This window comes from Musca autumnalis, unplaced genomic scaffold (assembly GCF_047663935.1).
Source record: "Musca autumnalis isolate F117 unplaced genomic scaffold, ASM4766393v1 scaffold_4, whole genome shotgun sequence".
Taxonomy (NCBI): Eukaryota; Metazoa; Arthropoda; class Insecta; order Diptera; family Muscidae; genus Musca; species Musca autumnalis.
Window position 1 is genome coordinate 58,871,556 of NW_027411977.1, and position 16,179 is coordinate 58,887,734.

The following is a 16,179-nucleotide window of genomic DNA, read 5'->3' on the forward strand; positions in this document are numbered from 1 at the left end:
ATGGGCTTTAGTCGTTCGCACAATGTCCCTGACACCATCTTGTAGGCGATAGGAAGAAGACTTATGCCCCTATAGTTGGAGCATAAAGTCTTATCTCCTTTCTTATGGACGGGACACAGGATGCTCAGGTTCCAATCGCCGGGTACGCGTTCTTCCTGCCAGATGGAGCTAATTAGCTGATGCATACACCTTATCAGCGTGTCGCCTCCGGTTCTAAACAGCTCGGATGATAGGCCATCAGCTCCTGCTGCCTTATTATTCTTCAGCCGGTTTATTGCTGTCTTTACCTCATCTTGACCGGGTGGTATACATTTAATACCATCTTCTGGGATTGGATCTGTGGTATCTTCGTCGTTTCTCCTCTCTCCTTTTCTCCCAATACCTCTCTCGAGCGCTACGCGTTGCTACTGATTGTAAAGTAGCCCTATATGCCGCATTTTTCTCTTCGGTAGCAGAACGACACTCCTGGTCATACCATGGATTCCTTGGTGGAGGTCTCTGGTATCCAAGTACTGATTTTGCGACTGTTTGCATGGAGTGGGCAATGTTTTGCCATTGTCCTGATATGTTATCGGGACGAGGAGAGCTTTGATTAAGCAACTTCCTTGTTGTGTCTGTTCGCACTTTGTTTGCTACGTTTAATCTGGTACGTACCTTTGCTGGTCCGAGTCTATGTTTGCACCTCGGAACGATCGTACATCCAACGCGCCTGATGCATGTCTTCCATCTATCACAACGTGATCAATTTGATTTCTTGTTCTTTGATCTGGCGACAGCCAGGTGCCCTTATGAATATCGAGATGCTTAAATCTGGTACTGCTAACTACATGTTTCTTGCAGCTGCAAAGTCTATCAGCCTCATACCATTGTCAGATGTTTCACTGTGGAGACTGAATTTCCCGACTGTTGGGCCAAAGATATTCTCCTTTCCAATTTGGGCATTAAAATCGCCTAGTATAATTTTAATGTCATGGGGAGGGCAACGGTCATAAGTTTCTTCTAAGCGTTCGTAAAATATATCTTTGGTCTGTTCGTCCTTGTCTTCAGTGGGAGCATGAACACAAATAAAGCTGATGTTGAAGAATTTTGCTTTTAATCGCATTGCAGCGAGTCTTTCATTCACTGGGGTGAAGCTGGAGACCAGATGTTTTAACCTCCGACCAACTACAAATCCGCAACCAAACTCATGCTTTGTGTCATGGCAGCTATAATACAGTGCGTCACCTTTAGGTGTTGTTGTGACGCCTTTCCCGTTCCATTGTATTTCCTGTATGGCAGTAATGTCGGCCTTGTACTTTTCAAGTACATCTGCCAATGCGTAAACTGCACCTTCTCTATAAAGAGTGCGAACATTCCAGGTGCAGATTCGCAGATAATGGTCCTTAAAACGTTTGCGGAGTTCGTCAACTTTAGAGGGATTTGTTTTTCTTTTCTTTCATTTTTTCATAGTAGGATGTTTTTTCTATGGGAGGGTTACTAACCCGACGCCCAAACCCAAGTTTTTAACGTTCTTATAGGTAAACGCCCGGCACATGTTAATTCACTACATTTAACGGGTGTTAAAGGCAGTTCCCCAGGTGACACCACTGGGAGATCAGTGTCCACTTGAGATGAAAGAGGGACCAAGATAAAACCTGGGCTTTGCCATGTTGAAGCCGGTCAGGACCGTTCCTTGGTATCTTCCATCCCCTACGTCACCCGGCCATCCCTGCACATTATCTGAAAATATCAGGAAAAATCGGCTTAGCCGTTTTTGAGTCTATACGGAACACACAGACACGCATACATGGTTTTTTTGTATAAGAAGGAGAAGATGAATATCTTCTAAAAATTTCGCTGTTTTAAAAAATAAAATATACGAGAACCTTCCTTGGATAAATATAAATATTTAAAAAAAAAAACGAAACAAATTGGTTGTAAATTGGTTGAGGTTTTGATTCACGTACGAACACCATTTGAGTTTTATATATAAGATTATTATACATGTAACAAACACAATACTTATATAACTCTATTGGTTTTACTGAATTTTGCTGATATAACCTTGTGAATTGGTGGGTATATACATAGTTTCTCACTTACAGAGAAAAATTTAAAACAGATTAATTAAGTTAGTTTCACAAAAATCGTAAATGTTGAAAAGCATCCATTAGAAAGATTATTTTCGAAAACTACTTAATTAATTTATAATTTTGTATAGCAAAGTTTAATCTGTTGAATGTCGTGGCAGTAATGCTGTCTTCATAAATTTTCTTAGAAAGCTTATTGAACATCAAAAAGAACAATTTCATGATGGCATGCAAGCAAAGTCTAACACTTCCTCTCAACTAATGATGTTGTCTTTAATAAAACTTTGCAACGTCTTAACCACAGCTCTATTGGCAAAAAGGCCACCACAGAATTGGCAAAAATGTCTTTCATGTTTAGGTTTATGTAAAAGTTTTTAATTCATTTCACAATTCCAAAAAAAAAAAAAAAAAAATAGAAACAATTTTATTTTCCCAACCAACAATACCAACAACAACAAGTGGGTTTGACCACAATGGCCGTTTAATTGAATTGCTCTGTTGACTGTTGAATTCTCCTGCGCGTAATTAGTTTAAGTTGTTTACCGAATTTTTAAATTACATTACTTTGATTGCAAAGTCTTATGTTAAATTTCTTAAGTACATTTTCTCCGAAGATAAAAGCGCGATTTCATGGAAATTAAGTTCTTTGTGTTTATTTTTATGCTTTAAGGGAGATTGGTGGCAAACCTCTGGAATTATTTCTTTTTCTTAATTCATCATATAGACAAACAAGTAAGAACGGCGTTAATTTCAGCCATTTCGGTGGAATATTAAACTCACAACCTTCAAAATACCAAAACTTGGTATTTCAGGGGGAAAGTTTCACACCACCAACAAAGACTAAATAAAAAATGTCAGCCATTTCGGAGGAATATTGAGGCCACAATCTTCAAAATACCGATGTTCGGAAGGTACCGTTCTATGAGGGCTATATGCAGGCGTGGACCTATACCGACACATTTCATATGGAAAGTTGTATACCCAAATGAAGACTAAATACCAAATTTCATCCATTCCGGAGAAATATTGAGGCCAAAACGTTAAAAATACCGAAAATCGGGAGGTACCGTTCTATGGAGGCTACATGAAGGCGTGGATCTATACCGGCAAATTTCATACGGAAAGTTTTATACTGAAAATGAAGACTAAATAACAAATTTCCGCCAATGAAGACTTAATACCAAATTTTAGCCCTTTCGGAGGAATATTGAGGCCACAACCTTCAAAATACCGAAAATCGACAGGTACCGTTCTATAGGGGCTATAAGAAGGCGTGCACCTATTCCGAGAAAATTTCATATGGAATATTGTGTACCCCAAATGAAGACTAACTTACAAATTTCAGTCATTTCGGTGGGATATATAGGACACAATCTTCAAAATACCGCAAATCGGGAGGTACCGTTCTATGGGGGCTATATGAAGGCGTTGCCTATACCGACAAAATTCTGGAGAAAGGTTTTATACCCTCAACCAGGGTTTCGGAGTCGGAGTCTATGTGTCGGAGTCGAGCAATTTTGCTGGAGTTGGAGTCTGTGTCGAAAAAAATAACTCGACTCCAACCCGGGCAATTTTTTCTACAATATAAGAATACAATGTTAAATTCGGGACACCAATTTTTATACCCTCAGCCTTTAGGCTAAAGACGGTATTTACACTTTGATACGGCCAAAAATGTGCCTCATCGAAATAATGGTTTTAGACCCCAAGTATGTTTGTACGATATTCGTTTCAGACAATTTAGAGTCGATCTAGCAATGTCCGTCCGTCTGTCTGTCCGTCTGTCTGTCCGTCTGTCTGTCCGTCTGTCTGGCTGGCTGGTGCGCACGATAACTCTCGAACGGATCAATCGATTCGGTTCAAATTTTGGGTATCGAAATATTTTGTCCAGATTTGATTTAAGTTCGAAGATGGGCCATATCGGTCCACTCCTTCAGGTACCTCCCCCACAAAATTTCAAAAATGTTCGGAAAAATTGTCCGCACGATAACTCTTGAAGGGAGTAACCGAATTAGTCCATACTTTGAACATTGTGACATTTCTACCAGACATAGATGATGTTTCCAATATTACTTAAGTGCAGTTTAAGGCCTGCTCTCGAATCGCTTTGATTTTTGTTGCAGCAACTTGTATTCACTACCCCCATTACGACGATATAATTTTTTTCAGGAGCAAGTCCATATATTCTCAGAAATCAGCACGAAAACTGCAAAAAAAAACCCATAAAATACCATGTGTCGTAGTTGGAGTGCACGATAACTCTCGAATATTTGGTTAACATTTTGGGTCTTTCAATATTTTGTCCAAACTTAGTTTAAATTCGAAGATAGACCATATCGGTACCTCCCCCACAAAGGCTCAAAATTTTTCGCCAAAATTGTGGGCATGATAACTCTAGGAGGGAATAACCGAATTGAGCCAAATTTGCTATTGGTAATATTACTTTCAGGCATAGATCGAGTTCTAATATGGACTATATCGGTCCACTCATTTGAGTACCTCCCACACAAAATTTGGAAAAAGTATAGTTTAACAACTCCTCTCTGATCTTATTAATTTGTGACGCAGCAGGTTGTACTTGCGGCCCCTGTTACGACGTTGTAATTTTTTCGTGGGAAAGTCTATACTTCTTGAGATAATGACCCAAAAAGGTCCAGAAAATCCTACCGGCACCACCTAAACTGGCTAATGTGTAAAATAACCCTTTAAGAGAGAAATCGATTTAGCTCAAACTTTGTAAATTGAAAAGTAAAATTGTAATATATTTAAATTCAGAAAATTAAGTACAACATATTTAATTATATAGTCTGTAAGGAAAATATCCATAGACTAATAAAGAAAAAAATATTTCCTACAGATTTGTATTAGGTCCAAATATGTACTACATCGGATCACTCCTATGTGTACACCCTACCCAAAGTTTGGAAAAAATGCACTCGTCTTGGATCATTCTGAATTTTGTTGCAACATGTGTAAAAAACCTACAGAAGTATTGTGTTAACTTTTTTTCTTCGGGTACGTGGCTGAGGGTATATATCTGTCGGCTCAGCTGACTGATACTTTTTTACTTGTTTTTTCAAAAATCATTATTTATTTTAAAGGAGAGCTAAAAAAACATAAAAGCAAACGGTATGCCATACAAATTCAGAGAACGGTTCACAGGATATATGCTGTCATTTGAAGTTTAGTCTTTTCATCTATATTTTGATTACAAATTGCATGTCTAGAATATTTTTGGTTCGGTTGATCCTTCATTTTTGTTGCAAGCAATAGTTATGTTCTATGACAATCGAATTATAATTGGACATGTAACATCTTTTATATAAGTCTTCTGTAAGAAGATCTACTGGTCTTCTCACAAAAGTCTACTGACCTTCTTGATCTTCCGATCTTGTCTTTTGTTAGATGTCATCCTTGTATTTTATTAAAGGAGCTGTTGGACTCCTATGAAGGACATTGTGGTCGCTATGGGAAATCTTACTGATTACACTATGACATAAAATGGAAGTCAATGTCTTGGGGGTAGAAAATTCATGTTGGGAATGAAATCCCCTATTGAATATATTAAGAATTCCAAAGGACCCATAGCAGAAGTTTCTGAGTTATGTCGTAAAGATTGTTTTATTGCCCCCAATAATGCTTGAGTAAGTAGCTTTATATCTTTTTTTGGCGATATTGTTTCATAATTATACCCTCAGCATTTATGCTAACGAGGGTATATACACTTTCATACGGGCAAAATGTGCCTCATCGAAATAATGGTTTTAGACCACAAGTATGTTTAGACGAAATGTGTTTCAGACAATTTGGAGTCGATTTAGCAATGTCCGTCCGTCTGTCTGGCTGGCTGGTGCGCACAATAACTCTCGAACGGATGAACCGACTTGGTCCAAAGTTTGGCTTTCTCAATATTTTGTCCAAACTTAGATTAAATTCGGGCCATATCGGTCCATTCCTTCAGGTACTTCCCACACAAAATTTCGGAAAAGTTCAGTTTAGGGCCTGCTCTCGAATCGCTTTGATTTTTATTGTAGCGACTTGTATTCACTGCCCCCCATACGACGGTATAAGTTTCATCAGGAGCAAGTCCATACTTCCTGAGAAAATAGCCTGAAACTTGCAAAAAAGCCCTATGACACCGTGTGTAGTGGTTGGAGCGCAAGATAACTCTCGAACGGATCTGCCGATTCGGTCTAAAATGTGGCCTTCGTAATATTTTGTGCAACCTTAGCTTAAGTTCGAAGATAAGCCATATCGGTCCACTCCTACAGGTACCTCCCCCACAAAAGTTCAAAAATGTTCGGAAAAATTCTCTTGATGGGATTGACCGATTTGGTCCATATTTTACACATCCTAATATATCTACCAGATATAGGTCAGGTTCGAATATGGTCTATATTTGTCCCTTCCTTCGGGTACCTCTCACACAAAATTTCGGACTTCACTTTAAGACCTGCGCTTGAATCACTTTGATTTTTGTTGAAGCAACTTGCATTCGCTGCTTCAATTACGACGGTAAAAGTTTTTTTCAGGGCCAAGTCCATGGTTCTTGAGAAAACAGCCCGAAAGGTGTTAAAACCCCTATAGCACCATATGAAGTGGCTGGAGAGCACGATAACTCTCGAACTAATCAACAGATTTGGTCCAAAATATGGCCTTCATCAAATTTTGTTCAAACTTAGTTTCAGTTCGAAGATGGGCAATACCGGTACACAACTTCAGGTACTTTACCCAATTTTTAAAAAGGCCACTAAAATAGTATGCGCGATATCTCTTCAACGGAGCAACAAATTTGGATATCCTAATATTTTGTCTATTTTTTTCTAAAATGGCCCATATCGGTCCTCTCCTTAGGGTACCCCACCAGAAAAATTCAAAATTTGTGTCTAATTGCACTTTAGGGTCTGTTCAAAGATCCTTTGGAAATGTATACCGATGCTGTTCGTTGTGGTCCTGTTTAAAGCGACATTATGTTTTCCGTGGACCTGGAATACTGGTCCAAAAGTTATACGAGGATCCACTGAAATGACTAGTGGGTGCGACATCTATCGAAAATATATGACTCCCAAAATAAGATCCACTTCCATAATGGACTATATCGGTCCATTCATTTAAGTACCTCCTCCGCAATCCTTTTGAACTTTAATCCTAACTCACATTTTTGTTCGTATGAACCGCCCAAAATTTTGAAATACATAAGTATTTTTGGGAATAAAGTGTTTCAAATTAAACAGGCTGAGGGTATATGGTAATATTCAAAAAAGTTTTTTAATCGTTGAAGTTGAGGTTCACCATTTAATAAGTCGCGAACTGTTAATATATTTTATAAAATATGAATATATTTATATTAATTGAAGTGTTTTAGCCACGATCTCATAATATGGACCATAACAAATAATTTTCGTGGAAGCTGTGTTGGTGGTAATATAAAAAAATGGAAAAAATGTGTTGAAGTAAACAAGTTTTTTTTGTTCTTTTTTTATTTCTGGCCAAACCACTCAAACTTAGAACCTGTGCCCAAAGAAAGAACTAAACAATACCCCTTGGGCAACATGGTTCTAGTGTATGATTTTTGGATATATATATACATTTTGAAGTTTTGATTTCAGTGTTTTTGGATTTTTTCTTCCTTGAAAGTAAGAAAATCTGCAAAAATATATTTTGACAATTCCGCGAATTGAACCGCGATTTTCTTTGATTATTTTTGCATAAATGTAATCCTTCATACGCGATTATAATATTTGCCAAAAAGGTGTGTCACATATTACAAAGATTCAGGAGTAATATCCCTATTTATCCCAAAATAGAATGCGGTGGCAAATCCGCAGTTCTTCACGAATCTGTCTAAAATAATTTATATTGACGTATTTTTAATAGGGGGCCATTAAAATCGGATGCACCTTATAATCATATGCACATCGCGTAATTTTTGCCCACTTGAAGGTTTTTTGAATAGTAAGATGCAGCTGATGGGTGACATAGGGGATGGAAGATACCAAGCAACGGTCCTGACCGGTTTTAACATGGCAAAGCCCAGGATTTATCTTGGTCCCTCTTTCATCCCAAGTGGACACTGACCTCCCCGTGGTGTCACCTGGGGAACTGCCTTTAACACCCGTTAAAGGTAGTGAGCTAACATGTGCAGCGCGTTCACCCATAAGAACGTTAAAAACTTGGGTTTGGGCGTCGGGTTAGTAACCCTCCCCTAGAAAAAACAGCCTACTATGAAAAAACGAAAGAAAAGAAAAACAACCCCCTCTGAAGTTGACGAACCCCGCAAACGTTTTAAGGACCATGATCTGCAAATCTGCACCTGGAATGTTCGCACTCTTTATAGCAAAGGTGCAGTCTTCGCATTGGCAGACGTACTTGAAAAGTACAAGGCCGATATTACTGCCATCCAGGAAATACGATGGACTGGGAAAGGCGTCACAACAACACCTAAAGGTGACGCACTGTATTATAGCTGCCATGACGTAAAGCATGAGTTTGGTTGTGGATTCGTAGTTAGTCGGAGACTAAAACATCTGGTATCCAGCTTCACCCCAGTGAATGAAAGACTTGCTGCAATTCGAATAAAAGCTAAATTCTTCAACATCAGCTTTATTTGCGCTCATGCTCCCACTGAAGAAAAGGACGAACAGACCAAAGATATATTTTACGAGCGCTTAGAAGAAACATATGACCGTTGCCCTGCCCATGACATTAAAATCATTCTAGGCGATTTTAATGCCAAAATTGGAAAGGAGAATATCTTTGGCCCAACAGTCGGTAAATTCAGTCTCCACAGTGAAACATCTGACAATGGTATGAGGCTGATAGACTTTGCAGCTGCAAAAAACATGGTAGTTAGCAGTACCAGATTTAATCATCGCGATATTCATAAGGGCACCTGGCTGTCTCCAGATCAGAAAACAAGAAACCAAATTGGAAAGGAGAATATCTTTGGCCCAACAGTCGAGAAATTCAGTCTCCACAGTGAAACATCTGACAATGGTATGAGGCTGATAGACTTTGCAACTGCAAAAAACATGGCAGTTAGCAGTACCAGATGTAATCATCTCGATATTCATAAGGGCACCTGGCTGTCTCCAGATCAGAAAACAAGAAATCAAATTGATCATGTTGTGATAGATGGAAGACATTCATCGAGCGTGTTGGATGTACGATCGTTCCGAGGCGCAAACATTGATTCAGACCACTACCTTGTTGCAGCAAAGGTACGCACCCGCTTAAACGTAGCAAACAAAGTACGAACAGACACAACACGAAAGTTAGACATCGGTAAGCTGCAATCGCAACACATAGCCACAGCATATTCCACTCAACTAGCTCAATTGCTTAATCAAAGCACTCCTCATCCCGATAACATATCAGCGCAATGGCAAAGCATTGCCCACTCCATGCAAACAGCCGCAAAATCCATACTTGGATACCAGAGACCTCCAACAAGGAATCCATGGTATGATCAGGAGTGTCGTGCTGCCACCGAAGAGAAAAATGCGGCATATAGGGCTACTTTACAATCCGTAGCAACGCGTAGCGCACGAGAGAGATACAGGGAGAAAAGGAGAGAGGAGAAACGTCTTTTCCGCAGGAAAAAGAGAGAGATGGAAAAGCGGGAGTGTGAAAAAATCGAGATGTACAGGAGCCAGAATGAAGTCCGAAAATTCTACCAAAGAGTCAAGCATCAAACTGATGGCTTTGGTACAGGCACATCCTCCTGTAGAGACCAGCAAGGTAATTTGGTAACTGATACAGATAGTGTACTCAGGATATGGAAAGAACATTTTTCAAATCTGTTGGTATCCAATAGCAGCGAAGACGACGAAGATACCACAGTCCCAATCAAAGAAGATGGTATTGAATGTATACCGCCCAGCCAAGATGAGGTAAAGACAGCAATAAATCGGCTGAAGAATAATAAGGCAGCAGGGGCCGATGGCTTACCAGCCGAGCTGTTCAAAACCGGAGGCGACACGCTGATAAGGTGTATTCATCAGCTAGTTAGCACCATCTGGCAGGAAGAACGAGTACCCGACGATTGGAACCTGAGTATCCTGTGCCCCGTCCACAAGAAGGGAGATAAGACTGTATGCTCTAACTATAGGGGCATAAGTCTACTCCCTATTGCCTACAAGATCGTGTCAGGGATATTGTGCGAACGACTAAAGCCTATGGTCAACGAGATAATTGGACCATACCAATGCGGCTTTAGACCTGACAAGTCCACCATTGACCAGATATTTACCCTGCGGCAAATCCTGGAGAAGACCCAAGAGATGCAGATCGACACCTACCACCTTTTTGTCGATTATAAAGCAGCCCGCTGCGTTCAAAGGTATTCCAAGCCATGTCTGAATTTGGTATCCCCGCAAAGCTCGTCCGGCTTTGTAAAATGACTTTAACTGACACGAGGTCCTCAGTTAAAATAGGAAAGAACCTCTCCGAAGAGTTTGGTACCAAAAGAGGTTTCAGACAAGGAGACAGCCTTTCGTGTGACCTCTTCAACATCCTGCTAGAAAAGGTTATACGAGAGGCAAACGTCAAAAGAAGTGGCACAATCTACACCAATAGTCACATGTTACTTGCTTATGCTGATGATATAGACATCATGGGCCGATCAGTAAAAGAAGTAACGGATACCTTTATAAAGGTCGAAGGAGAATCTGCTAAAGTGGGTCTGGCGGTAAACGGTGAGAAGACCAAGTTGATGGTGTCGACGCGCAATGCGCCCATTGAGCTCGGACCGACTGTGGAAGTTGGTTCCTATAATATTGAGGTAGTAAAAGACTTCGTCTACCTCGGCACCTCCGTAAACACAACAAACGACATCAGTTGTGAAATAAAAAGAAGAATTGTATTGGCCAACAGATGCTACTTTGGTTTAAGTAAGCAGTTTAAAAACAAAGCCAAACAAAAATAACGCTCTACAAAACACTGATACTACCCGTGCTGATGTATGGCTCCGAAGCCTGGGTACTTGCGCAAGCAGACATGGCAGTGCTTGGTGTGTTTGAGAGAAAAATTCTTCGAAAGATCTACGGACCAATCTGCGTTGACGGTGAATATCGACGTCGCATGAACCACGAGCTGTATCTGCTGTACAACGACATCAATATTGTTAAACGTATCGAGATGCAGCGATTGCGTTGGCTAGGCCATATCATAAGAATGACCGATGATGAACCCGCTAAAAAGGCGTATAAATACGGACCGCTTGGCGGTGCACACAGAATTGGCAGGCCAAGGAATAGATGGCGCAAACAAGTGGATGATGAGATGAAAAGGCGCGGTATTCCAGAGTGCGAAGCAACAAATAGAGAGGAATGGAGATCTCTTCTTAGTTCGGCCTATAGAACAAATGTTCTGTAATGGGCCAGCTAAGTAAGTAAGTAAGATGCAACTGATGGCACACTTTGGCCGCTGAATGAAACATGGGAAAATCCATGCATATTGATAGACATGGACTCCCTGTATCCGAAAAGCACATGCACCTCAACCCATTTAAACCAATTCGCGAATTATACGGTTTTTAACTTCTATGTTTTTTCTTTGATTATAATTTCAATATTACTCTCTACTTCTTAATTCTATTGCTTATCACAGAAAGCAAATATACTTTCACGATGACTAATTACTTTTCTCGTAGAAGTTTAAGCAAAATACTTCAGGATTTGGATCGAAATTTAGCGAAATAATAGAATAACTCCCAACATTTATTTTTCAAATTTTTCGTATTTAACCAAAAAATATATTTTTGAAATAATTTCCAACAATAAGTTTCCGTTCTTTTTGTTGCTGTAATATGCATGTTATAAACGCGATCTTTATAATTTGTCTACGCATTGTCTAGATTCTATACGTATTTTTAAATTATTTTTTTAGAGATGTTTTGGACTCTGATTTAGAAGAAATAACATTTATTCCAAGATTTCTTCAATACTTTTTGATTTTCCGCGAAAATAAAAATAAATTTAGGAACTATTTTAGCATCTACGGATAGATATAAAATGCTGCTAACGATTCATATTCACGATTTGTCACCTTATACAAAAAAGTTGACCCAAAACGAAGATGGTGTTTTATATTGACCTGGAGGTATTTTAATGAACAGAGATAGAGGCATAAGGTCGAGATATTTATTGAATTTAAAAACTAACCAGACATATAATATGTCGAAATCGCACCACGTTTACCGCAGAGATGCCGTATTAGAGGGGTTTTTGGCATAATACCGCCTCTAAACGTATGTATAACCACGTAAAACTAGCAATTTTTGCAAACATTTTTTTGTGTTCTTATCGGACCCGATCAGCCTAAGTGATCTGAATTCATATAAAAGGTTCCGGGACCCTAAAATGGACTCTACACTACTACATATCTAATAAAACTTTTGTATTTAATAATTATCCCCAGAGACAGGATTCAAAAGGATATAATAATTTATTTAGTAACCTGGATACCTTTTTGGTGTGTCCAGATAATAAACAAAAGGTTAAACTCACAATATATTATCAAAACACAAATCATATCTTCAGATTTTGAATCAAATTTTCTAAGTTGCAAATGTTTTGAGCAGGACCAAAATGAGTCCGAGCTTTGTTTCGTGTATTTTTGTAAAATATGTGCAATTATTGCCAATTTTTTGTTAAATCATTAAAAAGGGGTCAATAAACAATCAACCTACAAAAAATATTTGCATTTCAAATTCATAAATTACCTCAGAACTATATAAAAATTATAGTAGCCATACCAGTTGCAAATGTTTTGAGCAGCACTGTATATACATGTTCTTATTACAACGCAATAGGCATTTTTAAATATTTTTTCTTTACATGAGAGTAGAACCGCATATAAATTTTTAGTGCAGCATCCAATTTTTGAACGCGAACAGATTTGAAACACGTTACCCATGTACCAAAAATGGCGGATGTGCTCGCCAAAAAAGTTTTTAATTTTTTTCTATGTAATTGTAAAGCATAAATGCTGAGGGTATAAAAACAATTTATTTAAAAATTCATGGAACAATTATTTATTTTTCTAACTGTAAATTTTAATATATTTTACCTGAAATAGATATGTACATATATCTATCACGATACCAAACGCTGATCTAAATGTAGTTTATTTCTTTATGACAGTTATAACATGTACGATGTGAAAACCGGTAACCTAGCGGTGAGTAGTTGAACAACAACTAACTCTCTAAAAGTTTTTGGTTAAGTGAACTGTATTATCGACTGTAATGGTACAATGATAAAACAGTTTTCCTTCACATTTTATAACAGTTATTAACTAACCTTAAGTCATGTTCTGACTACTACAGCAGGTACTATAGTTAATATATTAACTGGAATGTGTTCCTTTACACAAAAACACACACAAACAGGAAACAATGTTGTCCAATAAGAATATGAAAATGTTTATTACCAGGTTTTTAAATATTTATTTTAGGACCAAATGTGGTTTAACTCCATTTGTAATTTTAAAAAATCGTAAATTTTGTAGTTGGCTTCTTTTAACGTATAAGAAGAATAGAAAATTTGTTAAAATTTTCAAGTCGATTTGAACAGCCTATCTCGAAAACGAATGAAGTACATACATGTTTATACATGTTTATACCCTCCGCCATAGTATGGAGGGTATATTAAGTTTGTTTTTACAATGTTTTATTTAACTTGCTTTGTTGTCTGTTTAGTTTAAATCTAGTAACTCATTTTTTACACAGTTGCGGTTGACCAATCGAACTAAAACTTTTTGTTAAAGCCCCCATATAATTGTACCTAACTGTAATTTGATATTTGAGATTCCCAGTGGTCACAAAATATCTCCACCAAAAACCGACAATATAGGTCCATGTTTTGGTATTTGAGGTTACCAATGGTCACAAAACATCTTCACCAAGAACATAGGTCCACACTTTGATATAGCCCCATATAAGATTCCCGACCGATTGAATACATTTTTACAGTGTTTTATTTAACTTGCTTTGGTGTCCGTTTAGTTCAAATCTAGTAACTCTTTTTTAGCACAGATGCAGTTGACCAGTCTAACTGAAACTTTGCACACTTTTCAGATTTGGATGACAATACATGAATATGAAACCAAAACAAATGTGGGTCCACTTTTTTCTTATAGCCCCCATATAGCGGTACCACCCGATTATATGTAGATGTTTTGAGGATTTTTGTCTTCATTTTTAGTCCGAATTAGCTAAAACTTGGCATTTGAAGTTCCGAATTGCACAGAAACTCCCCCACCAAAAATTGGGGACATGGGTCAGAGTTTGGTATAGCCCCCAAATAACGGTACCACTCAATTACAGGCAATTTAAAGTTTTTATCTACATGTTCGGCCTAAATTTACTGTAATTTGGTTATGGACTTATCAGTGGTCAAAAAATGTATTTACTAAAAAGTTAAAAATAAAAAATAATCAGGGTTTAAAATTCTAACGCCATATTAGCAAAAGCACCGAATTTTTGCAGCTTTGCCTGCTAAAATTTCTTCGATATGTTTAGCAACAATGAACAACGGCAACATGTAGCAACAAATTTCACAAAAATATTGCTATCGATGCTGATGCTATTTGATATTGTCGCTATAATAAAATAGCATCGGGCAGGCATACTCATATTTTGCAGCACACATGATCAACACATATCAGAAAAGAAAATAAGCAACAAAGTTTCAACGGCTTAGCCAGGTTTTCAGCAAACAATTGTTTTTGAGATCAGGGTTACCAGTGTAATGCATTAAAAATCACGATATAATTCCACTTTTTCATTCAAAGGACATGTTAATTTTTGGTGAATCCGTTCAATATATATTTTTTTATTTTTAATAATTAGTATTCTTTAGGTTCTACTATATGATGGAGGCATTTTGACATTAAATGACACCTTTTTTATTACTGCGTTGGCAACTCTAATCATAAAACCACCCTCGGTTGCTAATTAGCTGCGACGAATGGTCAGCCGACTGCTAAATATGTAGCGTGGTTGTCGATTATGCCTAACGAAAAAACGATTAGGCGTAAACAAGTAAGAAAAGCGTTAAGTTCGGGCTGAACTTTTTATACCCTCCATTGAAGTGAATAGTAAAAATTAGTTTTGTGCGAGGTTTATGTGTTTTTTAATTGAAACAAAGGCACATTTATAAAAAGTAACAAAAAGTATATTTGGTTTGAATGAAATACAAGAACTGAAAATTATAATTTCAAAATGAAAAAAAGTGTTTTTCTGGCAATTTAAAATTCAAAGAAAAGGTGATGTAAGTTTACAAGAAAAAAATTTTAAAGTATGCATTACCCCCGTTCTAGTGAAAACGATACAGATTTCTCTTTCGATTTAATAGGGGTCATCTGTTGACTTAAATCAATTTATAAATGTTCAATTTCTGTAAATGCTGGTTTAAGTCGATCAATTGTGATTTTATCTGTCTTGCTTCCGATTTGAAGGGTAAAATATTTTGGAAATCTTTTCATCACTCTGTAAGGTCTATGAAATTTTTGCTAAAGAGGTTTAAGTACATGATCACTTCTTATCCACACATGGGAACATACATTCAATTCCTTGTTGATAAATATATTTGAACTGTTCTTATTTGAAGTTGTTGCTGGTTTAATTCCAGACATTATTGTTTGCAGATGTAACATAAAAATCATCTGAATCTAGAACGACATTACTTTCGGTGAACATTTGACCAGGAACATGAAGTGTTTCGCCATATACCATTTCGGCTGCAGAGCAATTAATTGTATCTTTTACCGAAACTCTTAACCCTAGCAATACTAAAGGCAAAGACCTTGTCCATTGAGTTTTGTTCTGGCATATCAAAGCGGATTTAAGAGTTCTGTGAAGACGTTCAACTAATCCGTTCGATTGTGGATGATAAGACGTCGAATGTTTTAATCGAGTTCCCAATAACTTTAATAGATTCTGAAAAGTATTCGATGTGAACTGACGTCCTCTGTCTGTGTGAACAATATCTGGTGGACCAAAACGAGATACCCAGCCATTTAAGAATCTTTGGGACAAAGTTTCAGCTGTAATATTCGGCATTGGTATTGCTTCCATCCATCGGGTAAATCGATCAATGCAGGTAAG